Raw genomic sequence first — 22,109 nt, forward strand, 5'->3', positions numbered from 1 at the left:
GTGAAAAGGAGAGAAAAAGATGAATAAAACCAAGAAAACAAACAGAACAGAACCAGAAGATTTGCCCTTGAATGGGCTGTTTCCTAGAGCACACGCTAGTTTAAAATTGATCTAGAAGGTTGTGTTTTAGTAAGACTGAAATCACTGCCATTAACAGCAGAGAACACACTAAACAATACAGAAACCCAAAGAAGAAAGGTACTTTTTAAGACAGTTGCTAAGGAGGAAAACAGCACTCATCCATTTATTCCCTGTATTACTGGCAATAATGAGAATTCTGTTTTGTTCTCCTGCTTTTGTGGCATCTTCCCAGTTTGTCTTTTCAGATTGAAAAACAATGGGCTTATGTGGAATACCCCGTCTTCTCTTTGGCTCATGCTTGTGGCGAACACAAAGAGGAATTGAATATTTCAGCCGTAAGCCTTTTTGAAAACTTTCCTTGGATAAGAGGGTGAGATCAGCTCAAATAACAGCAGGTTCATTTTCGCCATTCTTAAAAGCCTGAGGTGAAAATGAATGTTGATATTTCCAGTAGTACGGGCTTAAGGCTAGGGAAAAGAACCTCAAAGGTGTCCATAGATTGCCACAGGAGATTGAAAGTCCGTAGGCCCAGGCTGGCCCCTCCTGGGCTGGAGCTGAAACTTTGGATGCCAACACACCAAGGCCTCGGGAGAATTGGTCCCGGCCAGGAGCTCTAGAAGTTCTCCTTCAGTGGGACACTCTCTTTAGCCAACTTCTCAAGCCCCTGCTGGTTGACTCCCTTCCCATTTCTCTTCCATTCAGTCCATTGCATTTTCTCCTCCGCTTGCCATATTCAAAGAATTTTTGGTTTCCTAGGATATATGATGGGTTTTGCCTTACTGCTATCTTGTGTCTCAATTACGTTTCCCTTGCTAGATCTACTTCCGAGTTTCGTCGAACTAACTCTCCGTGGGCCAGAAACTCAAAAGATTTTTATTTTTATTTTTGCCTCTTTATAAATTGCTTATGCGTGATAAGGATATTTTTCTGGAATAAATATACTGATAAATCCTCAAACTGGGTGTGAACTGAAGAACTGATGCTGTATTCTTTCCAGCAGGACTGGGAAATGATGGGTTTCTATTTCTAAATCTGAGGGAACTGTTGGGGTGAAGGTGGTGAAGGGCCCAGGGTGTGTTTTGTGTCACTGGTCCTGAGCTGGATGCAGATAATCTAGGCTGGGCAGGCGCTCACTGAGAAGTGAGCAGTGCTGCCACTGTCTCCATCACTCATTTCTCTGTTTTGCTGCTCTGCGTCCCATTTCTGAGGGAGGAACTTATGTACTGATTAGATCAGTGGTTTTCAGTGAGGCATGACTTTACCTCCCAGGGGACATGTGTTGATGTTTGGAGTCATTTTTGGTTGTCACTACTTGGGGGTGGAGTGCTACCGAAATCTAGAAGGTAGAGGCCAGGGATGATGCTAAACATCCTGTGATACACAGGACAGTCCTCTGCAACAAAGAATTATCTTGTCCATGATGTCAATGGTGTCAAGACTGAGAAACCATGAATTAGACTAACTGTTTTGTTCCTCAATCATATCTTTCCATACGATGAAGTCAGAGCTATCTCTATCCACTCTATAGCAATTGATTCAACATTTTGATTTCTCAGGAGCTGCTGCATTTTTCTTATAATGCTGGATAACTCTGAATTTTTTCACTCTGTTTTTACAGAATTGGAATCATCTGATGCTTTGGCATAAGAAGATTGTGAACCAAGCTGATCTGCCATAAAACTTTGCTTATGCTCCTGATTTGGGACAAACACGTCATAATTTTTTGTGCTTAGTATGTTTTTATCTCAAAATATATTTCAACATTCTAGTAAACTGAAGATTCTTGTGAAATTATTCATCATTTCTGAGGAAGAAAGAGCTCCCTCCACTCTTACGAATTCTACAAGATTCCACCCCAAAATTCACCTTCTGTGTGAAGCCTCCTACTTTCCTTCCTACACATTCTTTGGATCCCACTAATGCATCAATTCCTCTGTGAAGACTCCCAAAATGTCCTAGGCTGGCTTTCCTTTTTGGGTTTCAAAGGCATTTTCTAGATCAGTAGATCATGACTATTTGTCTATAATTTTATCTCCTCCATCAGATTGTGAATAATCTAAGGTTGGGGCCAGGCTGGCTGCACATTAAGACCGCTTTGCAGCCCAGGAGCGTTAGCAGAGAGCATGTGCTGTTAAATATGTCGGATAATGTGTCCAGCAATGATCACAAATCATTCATGTCAGTTTTCGGGACTAAGTGCACCTTTAAAAACATATTGGACAGGGTCGGCCCGGTGGCGCAAGTGGTTGGGTGCGCGCACTCTGCTGTGGTGGGATTCGCCGGTTCGGATCCCGGGCACGCACCGACACACCGCTTGGCAAGCCATGCTGTGGTGGTGTCCCATGTAAAGTGGAGGAAGATGGGCATGGATGTTAGCTCAGGGCCAGTCTTCCTCAGCAAAAGAGGAGGATTGGCAGATGTTAGCTCAGGGCCGATCTTCCTCACAAAAAATATATATATATATATTGGACAAAGACACAAAATATGTCATCAAGGGTAACTTGCTATAATATTAAATCCACCTTGACATTGATCTTTCAATGGATCCTTTCATATAGGAATAGGTAAGTGATTACATTTCAACAGGGATTGATATATAGGCCCAGCATTATTTCTGAAACTTGATAGTTGAAGAGAAATATCATAGATAGTGTAAGACTATTATAATTAATAAGGATATTATGTGCTTTTCTATGGAAACAAGAACAGAACTAAAGGTGGTTCATATACCCAAAATGTTCCAATTGTGACTTGAAAAACTCTTTATATCAATAAGTGCTATATGGTTTCTATTATTATAAGAAAAATGATTGCGTTCTTATATTTTTAACCATTTTCAAGTTCATCTATACCCCTTCGCACAGCTCTTTCACTTCATTTTGTGATCTTTGGAGTTTAAAAATACGTGTTTTTAGTATCCCGAATGCTCCTTTTCTGTTCCTATGTCCTATCTATATCACTAGTCTTTTATGTATGATTCATGCATGCGTTGTAAAGAACTAAACTGTCAGCACTCTCTGGATCTTCTCATTCTTTCAATCTATGAAAAGTTGTACAATTCTCAAAGTTCAAAACTAACATTACCGACACCAATGCACTTCATAAAGAGAAAATTAGACTGAATCTTATATAGCACTAAAATATAGTGCATCTACAACATGACTGTTTTGCATAAAGCTAAACAAAAAAAACATTGACAAAGTTGTTTACTTAACCAAGTAATACTTATTAATTAGCTATTTTAAGCCTCGATAAGTGATGTTTAAAACAGAACTAATTAATTAACAACTGTTAATTTTCTCCCCAATCCCTCCACAGACATCTTCAATTTCTCTGAGCAGAATTTATCACTTAGTCATTTGTACTGCCCACTATGTGCATGTCTCCCAAGACCACCCACTTCCCGCCCTAGAGGGTAAAAACATATGTACATGTCTTTACAAGACTATAGCTCCTCAAGGGGAAGAGTGTCTTATGTATCTCTGCCTCTCCCACAGTATCTGCCATAGAGTTTTGCACATAAGCAATCAATAAGTGATTATTAGATTGAACTAAATTCAGTAAAGGAATGGACCACAGAGAATCTTGCAAATGATATTTCTTGTATCTGTGTTTCAAAGGCGTACATCCTTTTCATAGATTTTTAAAACATACTGCAATATGTTGGCACTGTCCATGGTACGTTTTGGGAAGGAGAGAGAAACTAATATTTTGATTCAATTGAAAGAAGTAGTTATCAACACATAAGTATTAAACACCCATCTTGTCTGCTTCATATTTTTAAGTACCATCTTAGAGATGGGTAACACAAAGAAGTAACTCATCCTTTGCAGGCTTATAATAGAGTTACGAAGAGAGAATATATGCACGCATGTATAAAAATACATAGCGCCATGGGATATCATGTGCAAATTGCCGATGGAAGCAAGAGACTAGACGATTAGTGTCACAAGAGTTCAGACAAGAGAGAAGACACTGAAGACTGAGGTCCTTGTAGATGTCCTAACGAGGGATGTGGAAATTGGTGTGGCCTTAAAAGGAAGAGAGGGATTTAAGGCTATCATGAAAAGTATTCTTGGCAAGAAGTGTGAAGGAATGATTTGAAAGCTGGAATGCACATAGTATGGTTACAAAACAGGGAGTAGATAGGAAAGGAATATTTTGAAGTAAAAGATGTGAAAGGAGATTAGAAATGTGCATGTGAGGATAGGGAAGGGGTGAAAATGGGGGATTCAGACTTTTAAGAACCTCGAATGCCAAACAAAGGAATTTAGATTTGATCTTGATAAATGAAAAACTCTTCAGCAAAGCAGTGATGTGCCTCAAGAGGCATTTTAGGAGGGTTAATATCGTAGTTAAGGGAAAAATATGGGCACAGAGAGATCCTTGGGAGAAAGTTGTAATTGTCTACTTATAATAGCAGTCAGGCACCAGCATAGTAAATGTTGACTGAACAGTTATTGAATAAATGAGTAAATGGATGAGAGAATAATAATATGCGATCTGATAGGAGAAGAAAGAGAAAGGAAGGTAAGAATGTTAAATCATTGAAAAGAAAGACTCAGTAAGATTTGGTGATAAATACTTTTTGTTTGTTTGTTTGTTTTTTTGTGAGGAAGATCAGCCCTGAACTAACATCTTATACCAATCCTCCTCTTTTTTCTGAGGAAGCTTGGCCCTGGGCTAACATCCGTGCCCATCTTCCTCCACTTTACATGGGATGCCGCCACAGTGAGGCTCGACAAGCAGGGCGTCGGTGCGCGCCCGGGATCTGAACCAGCGAACCCCGGCCGCCGCAGCGGAGTGCGCGCACTTAACCACTGTGCCACCAGGCCGGCCCCAATAAATACTTTTTTAAGAAAGGAAGATTATATATAAATTTTTGTTTACTTTTATGTAAAAGAAATATGACAGAAATAGGATCTTGGCCCCTTAATCTTATAAAACATTTAATATTCTCTTCTGAAACTTCTAATTCCTCCCCAACTGCTCAGATTTAATTTCTTACTCACATTCCTTAGAACTTTGCATGAAGTTCTCCTAAAGCTCTTATACTGTGATCTATATTGTATTATTTTTGTACGTGATTCAAATTTGGCTTTAGGTTTCAGTTGATGGGAAAATAATGTTTTCAATAACATACAAATAAAGAATAAACTGGTTTTGGCAAAAAATATGTGAATATAATTCAAGATATTGAGAGTTTGAAGTAATTGCAGAACTTTTAGCAAGAGGTATCTTATTGATAGACAAAGATGAAGAGTGAGATCAAGACTGAAGATTTGGGAAAGGTGTCCTTTTAAGCCATGAGAATGGATGAGATTCCCAAGAGAAAAGCAAAAACGTTGTGAAAAATGAATGCTCATGTTCAAGGAAGGAATGTGGGGAAGAAGTGAAACTAATGACTTTCATTTAAAAGAAAATTTCAAAGGTAAACGAGAACTAGGTCCATATGGAATCATAGAAACTAAATAAGGAAAGGGATTTTAGAAGCAGATACAGAGTAATCTACGAAAATAATGAGGGAAAGAAAGATGTTTTGATTTGATATTTAAGATGCCATTGGTAACCAATGAAAAAAAGATCCAGTCAAGGAAGATGCCCAAGTCAGATCACGCTATTAAGAAGTAAAGCAAAAGGGGCCAGCCCCGTGGCTTAGCGGTTAAGTGCATGTGCTCTGCTACTGTTGGCCCGGGTTCGGATCCTGGGCACGCACTGACACACCGCTTGTCCAGCCATGCTGAGGCAGCCTCCCACATACAGCAACTAGAAGGATGTGCAACTATGACATACAACTATCTACTGGGGCTTTGGGAAGAAAAAGGGAAAAAAAAGGAGGAGGATTGGCAATAGATATTAGCTTAGGGCCAGTCTTCCTCAGCAAAAAGAGGAGGATTGGCGTGGATGTAAGCTCAGGGCTGATCTTCCTCACAAAAAAAAAAAAAAAGAAGTAAAGCAAGAAGTCACACATAGAAAATGGAAGCAGGGTGAGGATAACATGTTAATTACTCAGTGAAACTAACAAGAGATAAATTACAATAGAGTGAAGGAAAGAGTTTGTGTGTGTGTGTGTGTGTGTTTTAGATAGGAGATCTGAGCAGATTTACAAGGTGAAGAATCAGTAGAGAGTGAAAGATTAAAGATACAACAAAAAATGGTGGACATCAGAGCATCAAAGTGTAAAATTCAAGAGAATATGGGGATTTATAGGACTGAGATAACTAGAAAGGGGACTAGCCTTGTCAAAGAGGAGTTGCAGCTCCTTCTCGAGAAAAGATGGCAGAATGACAGATCTAGGGAGCTATGGATATGTGCTTTGAGACGGTGAGAAGGAAGTGGCTCTGAGTCGCACAGAGGTGGCAAGGAGTAAAGAGGAAGGTAGGGTTCCACTCAGGGAAAGAAGTGAGAACAGTTTGTTCTCACAAACTGTAAGCAAGATAAACCATGATTAAGGGACAAATTAAAACCATGAAGACTCAGATGAGCTTAGGTTGTAAAGAAATTCATGGCACAATTTCCTGCCTTTCTCCGGCAATTCTCAGAAGACTGAGTGAATCGGATGTGACTCAGGACTGAGCATAGCTAAAGACCAAATGATGAAATTTAGTGCGTGGGGGTTGGGGATTAATGAGAAAATGGGATAAGACAAAATATAGTGTCAACTCAAGAGCTAGAAAGGAATGCTCTCTGTTAAAATTGAAAGGAAATAGAACTCTATTAAATATCTCTAATACTCAGCATATACTCTTTGACTTTCTTGCTTTATAATGGCATTTCCTTTTCCATATTTATATTGTAGAGTGGTCTGTTAGGTCAGTCTGCAAAGATCTTAATGGTATTTTTGCTACATGCTGACTAATTCAAAATGGCTTTCATTGCATATTGCAATGTTTTGAATGATCAAGACATATGCAGTAAATGAACATTTTTAAGCATTCCAGCCTGTGCTGTTTAAGTTATGTCCTTCCTATAGTATTTGGGCATATTGCAATTACTATAGCAAGACCATGAAGATCAACTGGAATGGAAACTTAGAATTTAAAAGGAATAATAATTTTGAAAAAAAATTCTTCCGTGGCCAAAAGATTCTACTAAAAGTGTTCTATAATGAGCTAAATATTTTGGGATGTTCTTCAGTTTTATTTATTCTGTTGTATTCTGGAATTGGGCTGGTTTCTCATCTTCTCCATGCTTTCAGTGGAGCTGATCCAAGCACGGAGTCTTCTTTAACACTGGAAGCGACTTTGCATTTGGATCTCCTCCACAAGGGTTCAAAGATGAAACATTGGTTCTTGGGAAGGAAATGACTGTGGATCTTAAACCCGTGACATCTGAAAAAAATCTGGTTGATTCATGTGGAAATCTGAGTTTAGTGAAGAATACATAGTTTGAGTATTGGGGTCTAATTGCCATTAGAATTATTTTTTAAAGGAGCAATTGAATGAGCTGCACTTCAAGTATAAGCACAAATAAGAATGAAAAAAAAAACCAAGTGAGATCTTTCGTTTCTTTTCTTTTTTTTTTTTTTTCTCTCCTTAAATGCTGAGTCCAGCATTAGGTAAGGCAAAGGCAAATACTTGTTGAATTAACGGAGACAGGAAGAAGAATCACTTCGGGAAATCATAGCGTCTTAGAGCCAGAAGGAATCCCAGAAATTATGCCACCCTTCCTTAAGAATTTTATAGATCAGGAAAACTGTGACTTCAAAAATAACATGATGTGTCTGTTTATGTACTTATTTAGTGAATAACCCAGAACTTTCAGTTTAGTCAGCACCCCCCCATTGCACCACACTGCCTCTCACACGTTTCTCTTAACTCACATAATTCATTAACTGGATAACTTCCACAGAAAAGACAGATTTTTCTCGTAGCAATAGCGTTAGGATCCCAGGTTATAAGTAACTGTGTGATATCTAACTTAGTTCTCTGCCTTCAGCAATCCACATTTAAAGTGCCCCACTAAAGGAATTTCCAATAGTTATCTTGGAAAGTGATTCCAGTTTTTAGTAGCCTTCCCTTTTTTAAAGACTATCTTCCAGTTTTTAGCAGCCTTCCCTTTTTTAAAGACTATCTTTTTAGAGCAATTTTTGGTTTACAAAAAACATTGAGAGGAAAGTAAAGAGATTTCTCACGTACCTCCTGCCCCCACACATGTATAGCCTCCCTCATTATCAACATCGCTCACCAGAGTGGGACATTTTTATTTACCAAGGATGAACCTACACTGACACATCATAATCACTCAAAGTCCCCAGTTTACCTTAAGGTTCACTCTTGGTGTTGTACATTCTATGGGTTTGGACAAATGTATAATGACATGTATCCATCATTATAATATCATACAGAGCATTTTTATTGCCCTAAAAGTCCTCTGTGCTCCACCTATCCATCCCCCGCCCCCCCAACCCCTCCCTGTAACCACTGATATTTTTATTGTCTCTACAGCTTTGCCTTTTCCAGAACGTCATATAGTTGGAATCATACAGTATGTAGCCTTTTCAAAATGGCTTCTTTCACTTGAGAATATGCATTTAAGTTTCCTCCATGTCTTCATGTCTTGATAGCTCATTTCTTTTTAGGACTGCATAATATTCTATTGTCTGGATGTACCACAGTTTATTTATCCATTCACCTACTGAAGGACACCTTGATTGCTTCCAAATTTTGGCAATTATGAATAAAGCTGCTATAAACATCTTTGTGCAGGTTTTTGTGTGGATATAAGTTTTCAACTCCTTTGGGTAAATACCAAGAAGTGTGATCACTGGATCATATGGTGAGAGTATGTTAAATTTTTTAAGAAACTGACAAACTGTTTTCCAAAGTGACTGTACCATTTTGCATTCCCACCAGCAATGAATGAGAGGTCCTCATGCTCCACATCCTCGTCAGCATTTGATATGATCAGTGTTCCGAATTTTGGTCACTCTGATAGGTATGTAGTGGTATCTCCTTGTTTTAATTTTCATTTCCTTGACGACATACGATATGGAGCATCTTTTCATATGCTTATTTGCCATCTGTGTGTCTTCTTTGGTGGTAGCCTTCGTTTCTTAAAAAAATGTATTTCCCTATGTGGAAAGGCAGTTTTTGGTGGAGCATGAAGAGGCCTAGGACAGGCGTCAGTAGACTTGATCTTGTTATGGATCTGCTGTCTACAGGCTGTGTGAAAGAAGACCCAGCCTTCCAAAACCTCATCTTCGCTGGCTGTAAATGCAGAATAATAAAGTTCTTCTAGCCTACTTTGATGTGGGGATGCATTGTACAAGATGTTCTATTTGAAAGTTCTTGAAAAATGCACATGTAAGCTGCTATCACATTAACTAAATCATCCTGTCCTAATTACTAAGCTCCTCTTCTCTTGTGTGGTGTTCCAGGGATATTAAGAGTACTGGGCGACCACATTCTATATGTTTGAAGATTCTTAAGCTCATTTTAAGCCTTTCTCCTCTACTTTTTGCATTTCTTGCCTAAATACAGGAAAACAGCTTATAAGAAAGAAATTCAGTGGTATTTTTGCAGGAGACTCTGTACGGGAAATTGTATATGGCAACATGATCTCAGCATGCTTTGACACCAAGGAGCATTAGAAGTCTATCAGAAATCACAAAGGTGTTGAAGTGTCTGTATCCTGACCACTGAGCCAAGTGACTCCTGAATCAAAACCCTGTCATTTGTGACAACATGTCTGGACCTTGAGAGCATTATGCTAAGTGAGATAAATCAGATAGAGAAAGACAAATACTGTGCAATCTCACTTACTGCGGAATCTAAAAAAACCAAACTCACAGAAGCAGAGATGAGATTTGTGGTCACCAGAGGCGGGAGATGGAGAGAGTAGAGGGGAGGATGGAGGAATTGGGTGAAGGTAGTCAAAAGGCACAAACTTCCAGTTATAAGATAATTACCTTCTGGGGAGATAATGTAAAATATGATGACTATAGTTAATAATAGTGTATCACGTGTTTGAAAGTTGCTAAGAGAGTAGATCTTAAAAGTTCTCATCATAAGGAAAAAAATTTGTAACTATGTGAGGTGATGAATGTTAACTAAACTTAATGTGGTGATCATTTTGCAATATATACATATCAAGTAATTATGTTGTACACCATATGTTTATATCTCAGTAAAAGTGGAAAATAAATAAATAAATAATAATAATAAAAAGCCAAAAGTGAGACAACTGGTCTTTTCAGACATCAGGTAAAGCTAGACAAACTTAATGGGTCTTAGTCAGAGGAGAGCGTAAATAGAGGTACAGGTAATTTCCAGCTTGACCATAATATTGCTTGAAAGGGGAAACTAGCCGGAGTGTGGAAGGCTAAGCTATTCTCCAATTCTCTTGCAACTGGGATGTGTGCAGCTTTCAAGACCACAGGGCAAATGGCACATGCAATTTTTACTGCCATTTCCCCTCTCCCTAGGAATTAAGTTATATGATTTTCTTTTGACATCCTCACGAAGGCCCCCTGCATACCTGCCAACCTGCCAGGTGTGAAAAAAATCTCCTCAAGTCAACATGAAATACGGATGTTGACACAGTCTGACAGGGCTCCACATTTAATTAGGCACGAGTCCCCAATTAGCAGTCATAAAGGAGCTGACACACTTTCAAGAGTTCACACTTGGTGTTTAGTGCAGCGTGAGGCCTCAGGCTTGCTACCGTTTATTTCCGCAATGAATACTTTTGAGACCAATTGAAAGGAAATGTATATGGAGAAATATATAGAAATCTTGTGCACGTGTTTATAAATAATCTAAAGCAGTATTCATATTCCTCAATGGATAACATCTGAACTCTTAATCTTTACAGAGTTTTTTTGTAAAAAAAACAGAGTTTTTTTTTTTTTTTAATTCCCCTTATAAAATTGGGTGGAACATACCACACAGATTTATAGAGAATGTGAATCTGGTTTGGAACACTCTGACCTAGAAGAATAGAGTGAACATGGAAACCACATTCTGGGTATGGACGCGTGAACTCTTAGCCAAGAGTGAACAGTCAGCCCTGACTGGATGAAAGGCTTACCAGTGTCCCCTGAGTCCAGAAAGTCCCCAGTTTCTGGAGTTGCTTGAATCATCAACTCCAGACTCGGATGCTAAATGCATTAACGTCTTGTCTTCCTCTTTACATCATTTCTTTTTTCTTGATCTTGGAAGGAAGCAGTGACCTTCCTGGAAAGTCTAACATTTTCCAGGTTTTTTGGACCAGCCTCTAGAGTCAGCACCTCTGCCTCAAATACCACGTATAACCTCAGAAGGAAGCAGATGTTCTTTATAACCAGCTGGGAATAGCATCCAGAACAAGGGACTATCACTGCCTTACACAAACGGGACAACTTTGTACCTCATGCTCCTTTATCCACAAATTCGGGAAAGCCACATAAGACAACAAAATGGAGTGTGAGTTGGAAGTTTTAAGATTCATTTATTCTGTTTCAAATTAAAGGGAGAAGATGGCCTGAGTTCACCTGATCCTCATTTTGCAAATGAGGACGGTAAAGAATTTTTTTTTCTTTTTAAATTTCTGCCAAACTGAGTCTTCAAAGATACCTGATGCATAAATTAAAGAGTTAGGAGTAAATGCATAAATATGGGAACAGTCTAAAGTAAAGTTACACATTAAAGAAGCTGTCTTTTAGGTGTTTTCCTGTTTTTCTCTTTCAATTCCCTATCTGGACTCCTCCTTTCCAAAAAGTAGAATTTATCTGCCACCCAAAGTTGCACTCTATAGTGATCTTTCTTGCAGCTTAAACATTTGAAACAAAAAAATAAACCAACTCCTGAACCCCTAACTGATTCTGCTCTCATCTTCCCTTGTCCAAATAAAAATGAACCTGCCCGGGTCCCGTTGGTTTAGATCATTCCTGCAAGAGTGTCCTTCCATGAGTGTGTTTCTCCTTCCTGGTAACACATTTAGACTTTTAAAAACAATTTCTGAGACAATTAAAAACAAATCTAACGAGAATTTAGTGACTCTGGAAGAGCAGTGAGGAAGATACAGAAGATTGACTGGATTAATGAAAGAATGGATGAATTGGTTAATTCAAAAAATATTTATCGATCACCTTCTATAGGCAAAAATGGTGCCCGGCATTGGAACTACCAAAAGGAACAACGCTTATATGGTTTGTGGCTTCATGGCACACAGGCCTTAGAGGACAAATAATGCCAGGAGAGGCAAACAACCTCTGTGCCCTGACGAACCCAAAGAAACCGGAGAGGATTCCTCCTTCTCCCAGTCACATAGCGATTCTCTTACACTGGGCATCTCATTTAATGTCGATCATCTTGTGCCTTTTATTATAATGATTTATAAACATGTTTGAGCCCTTCTCCACTTGATTTCTTTTCCATTTGATTTTTGGTTCTTTTTAGAGCAGAAATGAAATCTGATTTGTCTTTATATCTCTTATAATGACTACCAAGATGTATTACAAATAGCTCCATTGGATATTTTTAAAAATTTAATATTTTTTTTTCTGGTTTCTTTTTTCTTTAACCTTTTTTCCTTCTTCCTTCCTCTCTCTCTCTAACTCTTTTTTTTCCTTTGGTGAGAACATTTACCTTCTAGTCTCTTAGCAAATTTCGATGACATGATACAATGTTATCAACTCTAGTCACTATGTTATACATTAAATCCTCAGATGTTATTCACCTTACAACTGAAAGTTTGAACTCTTTTACCAAACTCTCCCCACTTCCCCCACTTCCCAGCCCCTAGCAACCACCATTCTACTCTGTTTCTATGGGTTTGACTTCTATTTTTCAGATTTTTCATATAAGGATAACATGTAGTATTTGCCTTTCTCTGACTTCCTTCACTTAGCATAATGCCCTCCAGGCTCATCCATATTGCTACAAATGACAGGATATCCTTCTTTTTTAAGGCTGAATAATATTCCATTGTGTGTGTGTGTGTGTGTGTGTGTGTATACATATATCTCGTATTTTCTTTATCTGTCAACCAACACTTAGGTTGAGATGATCATATGATTTTTATCCTTCATTTTTGTTAATGTGGTATATCACACTTATTGATTTGTGTATGGTGAACCATTCTTGTGTTTCAGGAATAAACCCCATCAATCGTGGTATATGATCCTTTTAATGTACTGCTAAGTTTGGTTTGCTAATATTTTGTTGAGGATTTTTGTATCTATGTTCATTAAGGATATTAGCCTGTAATTTCTAGAAAAAGCATCCTTTTAACTTGGAAGCTTTCAGCAGCTAAACTTAAAGTTCAGATTTTTAAAATCCCTAGTTAATTGCAAAAGGAAAGTAAGACTGTAGGTAATCACTCAATAAACTAAAGATAATTTTCAGATATTACATAGTTTCTAAGTTCTACTTATTTAATTCTGAGAGTCTTTTTGGTAAAATTCTAAGAATTTTCAGACTTCAGCCCAGGAATCCTAGGCAGATAAGCTGGTAAATAGACAAATGTTGGATTAGTTCGGAGTACTAAAATTTATTCCAGAATGGTACCTCCAGGGACATAGGTACAGTGTGATAGATTTTTTTTCATGGAGCCTACAGTATTCGGTTGTAGTAGTGGTAGCTCTTAACCACAGCTGAACTTACCCAATTAAACAATGATTTCTGTGAGTAAACGTTGACATGGACAAACATATATGCGTCGGCAGAATACCAGCAATTATTAAATTGTTATTAAAATTGCAATTTTTACATTGTCTCAAAAAAAACAGAACAGGGATTTAATTTTCACAGTTTGCACAGCGGATTTCATGTATTCTTAACAGTTTTATCTCATTCCAGTAATTACAGCATGCTTTCCGTTTTGGAATTTGAGTTGAATATCTTGTCTCCTTCCTCCCACTTCCCCCCATTAGTTACGCTAATGTTAAGACTACTACTCAGCCATAAAAAAAGAAATCTTGCCATTTGCAACAATGTGGATGGACCTAGAGGGTATTATAGTAAGTAAAATAAGTCAGACAGAGAAAGACAAATACGGATGGTCTAACTCATATGTGGAACCTGAAAAACAAAACAAGTGAACAAACAAAACAAAACAGAAACAAACTCATAGATACAGAGAACAAACTGGTGGTCTCTGGAGGGGAAGGAGGTGGGGGATGGGCAAAATAGGTGAAGAGGATTAAGAGGTTACAAACTTCCAGTTATAAAATAAGTAAATCATGGGGATGTAATGTACAGCATAAGGAATATAGTCAATAATATTGTAATAACTTTGTATGGTGACAGATGGTGACTAGACTTAAACCGTGGTGATCATTTCATAGTATATACAAATATCAAATTACTATGTTGTACATGTGAAACTAATATAATTTTGGTATGTCAACTATACTTCAATGAAAGTAAGTAAATAAATAAATAAAATAAAATTCTGAAAAAAAAAAAAAAAAGAAGCAATCATAATTTGAGAATTATGACCGTATACTGGGAGGCCATATTTTGTAGTGTTAAAGAAAGAATGCAAGATTTGCGGGCAGACAGTACTGGGTTCAAGTCCTTTCCTCTTTGTGCCTTGGTTTCACATCTGTAATAATGGGTTGTTACAAGGACAAAATATAGTTAATATATGCAAAAGACTTTTCACAGGGCCTGGCACAAAGTACAAGGCTAAAAAGCATTAGAATTAGCTATGATTATTGGCAATGTGAAAATGAGTAGGTGTTGGTTTCTAGAGTGGTGTAAATAATTTAAATGTTTGTAAAAAATACAAATGTTTAGGACTCAGATAAATCAGAGCTGAATCATGTAAGATGAAACTGTAGGAGTGTTTGATGTGCTCTCCTGCTGCCTCTAAGGACGGAAATGAAAGTTGTACATGAACTAGAATTGAATAAGTACATCTGGGAATGTTGATGTCACCCATAGTTTGGATGTAGATGATATATTTAGGAGAAATGTATCAGCAGATCAAAAGATAAGCGTAAAACGGGTCTTCAATGATTTGAGAGTTTAAAAAATTTGTACCGGGAGGATATTTAAAGTGTGTTATTCATTAACGACTCACCCCAGCTATCCTTGGAGAACAGCATGATTTGAAACAGATGCAAAAATTGCAGTTAATTCATAATTCCCACAGAGTAGATAGAATTTAAATGCCAGGATATTTTAGTCACCTTCAATTTAATAGCCCTTGGCTCTTCTTTTCCCTGTCAAATTTATTTTTTGAAAGTACGACAAAAATTAGCTTTGTGACATCTCCTTCCAGTTTACAAAATTTTCTAGTAGAGCATGTCCTAATAGCGTATATTTAATAAATACTTGTTGCAAATGACGAGAGATTGACTTTAGCCCCATCATTTATTAACGAACTTCAGTTTTTCTGTCATTAGATTCCAATATCCATAAGTGGCTTTATATAATATATCCATTTAAGTTATGTTTGATGTTTAAAAATTAAATCAATCTTCAGTTAACGTTATAAATCAGATCAAATTTTAATAAAATCTTTAAAAATTTATTCTTTGCAAATTCTGAAATATGAAATCTCTGACAATTTCTGGAAATTTTGCCAAGTAAAAAGCAATAAAAACCGAAGTGAGCCTTTATTTAAAGACAAGAGTTTGAACATATACAAAAACTGGCTCCCCAAAAGCCATTTGAACGACAGTTAAGATATTAAGAAAAGACATTAAGAATTAGATTTAAAAAAAAGAGATATAAATCAAAATGGATATAAATCCAAATGGGAGAACAGACAATAGCAACAAAATTTTGGAGGCCGCAAGGATCGGGGTTGGTAATTCTTTAAGGACCATAAGCCAGCAAGTAAGCAGTCGAAAAGAAACTGGGTACACAAGGTATCTTGCAAATGTTGGTGAATTTGGGGCTAAAAACAATGAGTTTGGTTGAAGGTGTATTCAGGAAGGAATCTGACTTCCAGCACCCCTACTTCTCTATGTAGAGATTTTCCTACCATACAGTGTGACATGTATTTGTTTTCTGAATACACACACACACACACATACACATACACGAGTACCTATGTATATTCATTCTTCAGAGATGGTTAAAGGAGAAGATCTCTAGATTATAGGACAGCACTCAAAAGTGAGAACATTTGCTAAAAAGAGAGTGAGTGAGTGAGAGTTTGAATATGGAAATCCCCAGACTTCTTCTCCAGTTCAGCTCCCAGAACTCTGGCCACCAGGCTTATACCTCCCAGTTAGGATGGGTAGAGCCTTCTCTGGGAAATCTGTTACCCCAATGCAGATACAAAGGCTTAAAGATATTGGCTTTGGGGTCTCTCCAAATAAAGAACTAAAGTAGATCACCTGGCAGTGCATTCTACAATCAGCAAGCCTACTCATTGGTATTGTGCTGCAAATCAGTATTTTTGTGTTCTGGTTTTAAAAAGAACCACAGACTAAAAAGAACCAGGCACCTGTCAGCAGACATCTGAGGAAAGCTTCTAACATTAAAGGCAAAAACAATTCAACAATTCGGAGGAGAGAGAAAACTATTGAGGGAGAAGAAAACCTCAAAATCCCCAGGAGAGAGAAGTATTGCACCTATGGGAAAAAAGACGACGCTACCAAGAGAGGACTCTTAGGAGAATAAAAGAGAGCTCTTGGAAATTAAATACTATAGCCGAAAAGTGAAAAAAACATAATATAAATGGGAAGGTAAGTTGAGGAAATCTCTACAAACTAAAACCAAAATGACAAAAGATGGAAAACAGGAGAGAGATGATAAAAAAATTAAAGGACCAGTCCAAGAAGTCCAATATCTCAATAAAAGGAATTACAGAAAGAGTAGAGGAGAGGAGATTGTCAACAAACTGACTGAAGAAAATATTCAGGCACAGAAAACTCCACCAATATCTAGCACAATGAGTGAAGAATACATCCCTGAAGCACATTGTTAAGAATTTTCAAAAGTAAGATCAGGTGAAGATCCCAAATTCTTCCAGAAAGGAAAAACAAACAAAAAACAAGAATAGTTTTTATGCAAAGAACCAAGGATGAAAATAGCATTGAAATTCTGAATAGTGAAAGCAGAAGATAATGGAGCAAGGGTTTCAAATTCTGAGGCAAAATGCTTTTCAAACTGAAATTCTCTTTCAAACTGATGAATTTATTTTTATTTATTAATTAACAGTTTATTAATACGTATATTTTCAGATGTGCACATTCTAGGAAATTTAGTCTTCGTGTACCTTTTCTGGGGAAGCTACCAGAGTGTGCTGCACCAAGCTAAAAAGAAAAATGAGAAAGAGAAAGACATGGGACCAGAAGCAGAGGCAGTGTTTGGGGACTCGTGCTGGTGAGACAGGTCCCATGATGGCTGCCGCACGGCTGGCCTGGAGAGCAGCTGGCCAGGCTAGATCAGGTCAGAGGGCGCTCAGACAGACTACCTCAGGAAGATGAAAATCAGGGAACAGCTAATGTGATTAAGCTATCAACAGGAGATTGTGCAACTAATGGAAAGTTTGGGCCTGGAAAAGCAGTAAATAGAAAGAAAATGAAAATAAAGACAGTTATTAACCAAGGGAAAATAAAAACTTATGCAGGAGAGAGAAATTATTCATAGCACGCTATGTAGCTTTGTTGTGAGTTGTGCATACATATGTATAATGATGTAAGAAGGTAAAATTTTATCTAATCAAAATTTTGGTATTAAGGGGATGGGGACATGAGAAGTGTGTGTGTGTGTGTGTGTGGGTGTGCAGGTGGTAGTGATGGGTTTGGGTGGGATGAGGTGACAGCTCAAATTTCATCTTCCACAGCGAGGAATCAGTAGATATTGCTAAAAACTGAAAAGTTAAGATTTCATAATATAAGCATGTTATATGGAGAGATGGAGGTAAATACCAAAAGAATCTGCTGGAAACATTGGGAATAATTGCCTTTTGGGAGCTGAAAATTTGAGGATGGGTTGGCAGCTGAGAGACCTCTGATGTCATTATCAAGCTTTGTAGAAAAATTTGCCTCCAAACTATGCAACTTTGATGAAATAAAATATAAACTTAAAAAGATAAAAGCCTGAAAAGCGTATATAACATTCAAATTGCATAAATAAAAAAAACACTAATAATGGAAAGGAAATATATAACATATTAATACAGACTGAGGAAGTTTAGCAAGTTCTGAATTATAATTGCAACTCTGATAATTAGTGAACTACACTGATTTCTTTCTTTTCTTTTTTTTTTTTTTTGTGAGGAAGACCAGCCCTGAGCTCACATCTGTTGCCAATCCTCCTCTTTTTGCTGAGGAAGACTGGTCCTGGGCTAACATCCGTGCCCAATTTCCTCTAATTTATATGGGGCGCCACCCCAGCATGGCTTGACAAGCGGTGCGTTGGTGCGCGCCCGGGATCCGAACCTGTGAACCCTGGGCCGCAGCAGAGTGCACACATTTAATTGCTGCGCCACTGGGTGGGCCCCTCATTCTTTTTTTTTCTACAGTGATTTCTATTAATTGAGAGGGCAAGGGAGCAGCTGAAAAGCGGGATAAGCCATCCCTGGACACTCCACAACTGGCCAGACCAGCAGATCTTGAACTTGATCTCAGAATCCATTTTACTCTTTAAAAATTATTAAGGTCCACAAAGAGCTTTTGTTTCTGTGAGTTATATCTATCATATTTATCATATTAGAAATTAAAACTGGGGAAATTTAAATATTCATCTATTAATTCATTTACAAATAATGATAAACTCACTGTATGTTTTATGAAAAAACTATATTTTTAATAAAAGAGTGAAAAGAATGGTGTGCTTTTACATCTTTTGCAAATCTCTCTTGCTATCTGGCTGAACAGAAAACAGCTGGATTCTGGTATTTGCTTCTGCATTCAAGGTGTAGTGTTGTTTTGATTGAAGTATTTGAAGAAAATCTGGCCTTACAAAGATATGTAATTATGTAGCCTTTCTTTTTTTTTTTTAACTTTTTTTTTTAATAATTTTTTATTTATTATTTTTCCCCCAAAGCCCCAGTAGATAGTTGTATGTCATAGCTGCACATCCTTCTAGTTGCTGTATGTGGGACGTGGCCTCAGCATGGCAGGAGAAGCCGTGCGTCGGTGCGCCTGGGATCCGAACCCAAGCCACCAGTAGCGGAGTGCACGCACTTAACCGCTAAGCCACGGGGCCGGCCCTTATGTAACCTTTCTAGATAATGATTGTGGATGTTTTTCAGTAGTACGCCAAAACTTGACATGAAATAGTTTCTTAAGGGTTGGTTGAAATGTGGAATTTAAAACAATATCAACGAACTTTTGGAATTCTGTTACATTAAAACTCATTGGTGTACCGCTCATTTTGAATGGATCTTTTACTCAAGCATGATTTTATCAACATCATGCATTGGCTCACTGAATTGCCCAGATCTTCAAAATGTTGACATATTTATTATCCAATATGAAAATAAGTCAGTCATTATATCACCACCAATCTCATTGGGAAAGCCTTTGACAAGCTGTCAAGCTACTGGTGGTAGATTAAGTTTTCCAAAATTCTAATAGTTGCTTGAAAGCTCAAATTTTTTTATTGGCAATAAATTCTGTCAGTTGCTTTCCTTGAAGCGACAGGCTGATTTTGTTAAATTTCGAGAAATTTTCTCCCAAATACTCACGTTGGACTAACCCTAGCTTTTCTGGCAGTCTTTTTTGTAAAGTACCAATGGTGTTCCGTGACACATGGTGGTTGATGGTGATCAGTGGTGTTCAACTAGGTCATGCAAGTGTTTTCTGTGTGCTTCTCATTTGCCACATAGAATATTAAAAAGACGTCTCCTCGAGGGTTGAGATTTAATAAAATTAAGAATTTTTACCACTGTATAAGAAACTGGCAATTTTTTTCTCTGTGATTGCATGGCAAAAGACAACTACCAGTACATATTGGAACCACTGCCCCGACTGGTGCTGAGACACCAGCAGTTTTACCCACTGCTGCTTTGTACCATCAGTGCCAAAGTCACACAATTAAAAAGACAGATAACGCCTAGTATTATGATGACCTGTTGGACTGCCTGAAACTGTCTCCCGGATCCTTCTGGCCTAAATCATAAGCTCCTTGAGAGCGGGGATCGATTCTTATTCTTCTTTGTTTCTCTAGGACTGGGTTTAGCACACAATAGGTTGTCAAAAAGTATAATGAATTAGACTAAACTGGAATGATGGGGATAGTTAAATAAAATAGTTATTTATGCAGAAAAACAGTGGGTGAATTAATGGGAGAACGTGACAAAAGGTGGACCCTCGAAAAACAAATTAAAATTTCTGTGTGACATTATCGTGTTTACTAGTCTCCTTAAAACTCAGTTTCTACTCCATCCCCCCACGCCCAACTGCTCCTCTGAATGGCGCTATATCGGTCTACGGAACAAAACAGCGTCAAGCCACACCTAGCGTTCAAGCCTTCCCCATGTAGCTAAAACCAATGTCGTTATCCGTGGCTTCTCCTCCCCGATCCCAAATTAACCATCTGGCTCCTTTCAAATAGCTGATGATTCAGTCCCCCTGTGAGTAATATCGTTTCCCTATTTTTTTCCTTGTCTTTAATATCCAGCTGAAACCTAAACATTTCCATGATGTAATTCCTGGTGACTCGACTTTAGTGATAGATTCCATCCCTGGATAACTACTTAGGAAAATTTAGGTCACATGACTTAACATTGTATAAGTAGGCAATCAACAATTGCTTACTAATTGATTCCTGTGTATTAATCTTATCTCCCTAGATTTCAAGTTCCTGGAGTGTGGAAATCATCTCTTTCAAGGTGAGTCCAAGAAAGAAGGAGAAATTTCCATGTGTGGCTTGCGAACCAATAATGACTATATAATCTGTCATTTATTTTTCTTGCAGACCCCGTAGTGTTGAATATGGCTCACGGTAGGTCTTCAGTAAACACTTGTGGATTAATTGAACGCGGAAAGCAAGAGCTGTTATTTAGAGAAAGATTACCCACAAGGGAGCCAAGAGACTTGAAAGATTGAATGTGGTAAGTTTGAACAGAATGGAGCCAAGTAAAATTTGCAGAATTCCAATTTTCCAATTGATTTTCACTACATTGTATTTGTCCCCATGATAGGCCCAGGCAAGAGTGGAAATGGAATATGCAGTGGAAAAGAATAAGACATTTTGGCTCCATAAATAAACTGTCTCACATTAAACAGCTCTTTTAATACTAATAAAATAAAATTTCCTCAGAATTAATCCTTGATAAAAGGTTTTCACTGGGAGAATTCTTTGCGGCACTTGTTGAAACCTGAGATTTTCTCATCAATCATACAAAATAATGCTGCACTTCAAAAAAAAATACTGTCATAGGAACTGTGAAATGGAAATATTTATCTTGTACTTATTATTTGTCAGATACACGGATATCACTTATTTAGTGCCCCCAGCAAGTCTTCAAGATAGGTATTCTTATCCTCATTTACAGTAAAGGTAACTGATACCTAGAAAGAGTAAGAAACTTGTCCACAACCACAGAACGACTAAGTTGTGGGTTCAGCATTGGGAACTATAGTTGTCTGAACCCAAAAGTCATGCTTTCTCCTTTCCACCTTGTAAAATGATTTCTTATTTTAAGAAGATGTCACATAGTCGCATGAAAAATTGACTCATTAAATATATGACAAGCTACTCTGTGAATATTAAATGCGATACCGTGCTTCTTGTTGTGAATTCAAAGATTCTTAACAGAAAGGGAAAAAATGAAACTTTTTGAGATGAGGTGCGTGCTGGGGTGATAGTGGTTATTCAGGGGGGAGGTGATGCAATCCGCTGCCTGTTGCTGACTCAGAAATGTAGAGCAATGGTAAATATAAACAGATGGTCCCAAAGCCCCATTCCTTTTGTGAACTAGACGACTCCAGCTCAACAGATCGACAGTAGTGGCACTGGCTGCCTTTTACACAGTCCTTTCACCTTGTCGGCCGAAAGAAATGACCGAAATTGAAAAATGACAGGGACACTCGTAAACTTTAGAAGGAACCCTGCCTCTGAGACCCAGCCATTTTGTGCTCCCAGGGATTATGGTTCCTACGCTAACAGGTGGTGTTGGAAAGCAAAACCTAA

General features: G+C 37.8%; 1 protein-coding gene across 1 annotated transcript in view; it reads right to left on the reverse strand.

The window, feature by feature from the left end:
* The window catches only part of GREM2 (gremlin 2, DAN family BMP antagonist), a 106,188-nt gene that overhangs the window by 40,760 nt on the left and 43,319 nt on the right, over positions 1-22,109 (reverse strand). The gene's annotated exons all lie outside the window — the stretch shown is intronic.

Source organism: Ceratotherium simum, chromosome 36, assembly GCF_057802395.1.
Source record: "Ceratotherium simum simum isolate JZ-2026a chromosome 36, ASM5780239v1, whole genome shotgun sequence".
NCBI lineage: Eukaryota > Metazoa > Chordata > Mammalia > Perissodactyla > Rhinocerotidae > Ceratotherium > Ceratotherium simum.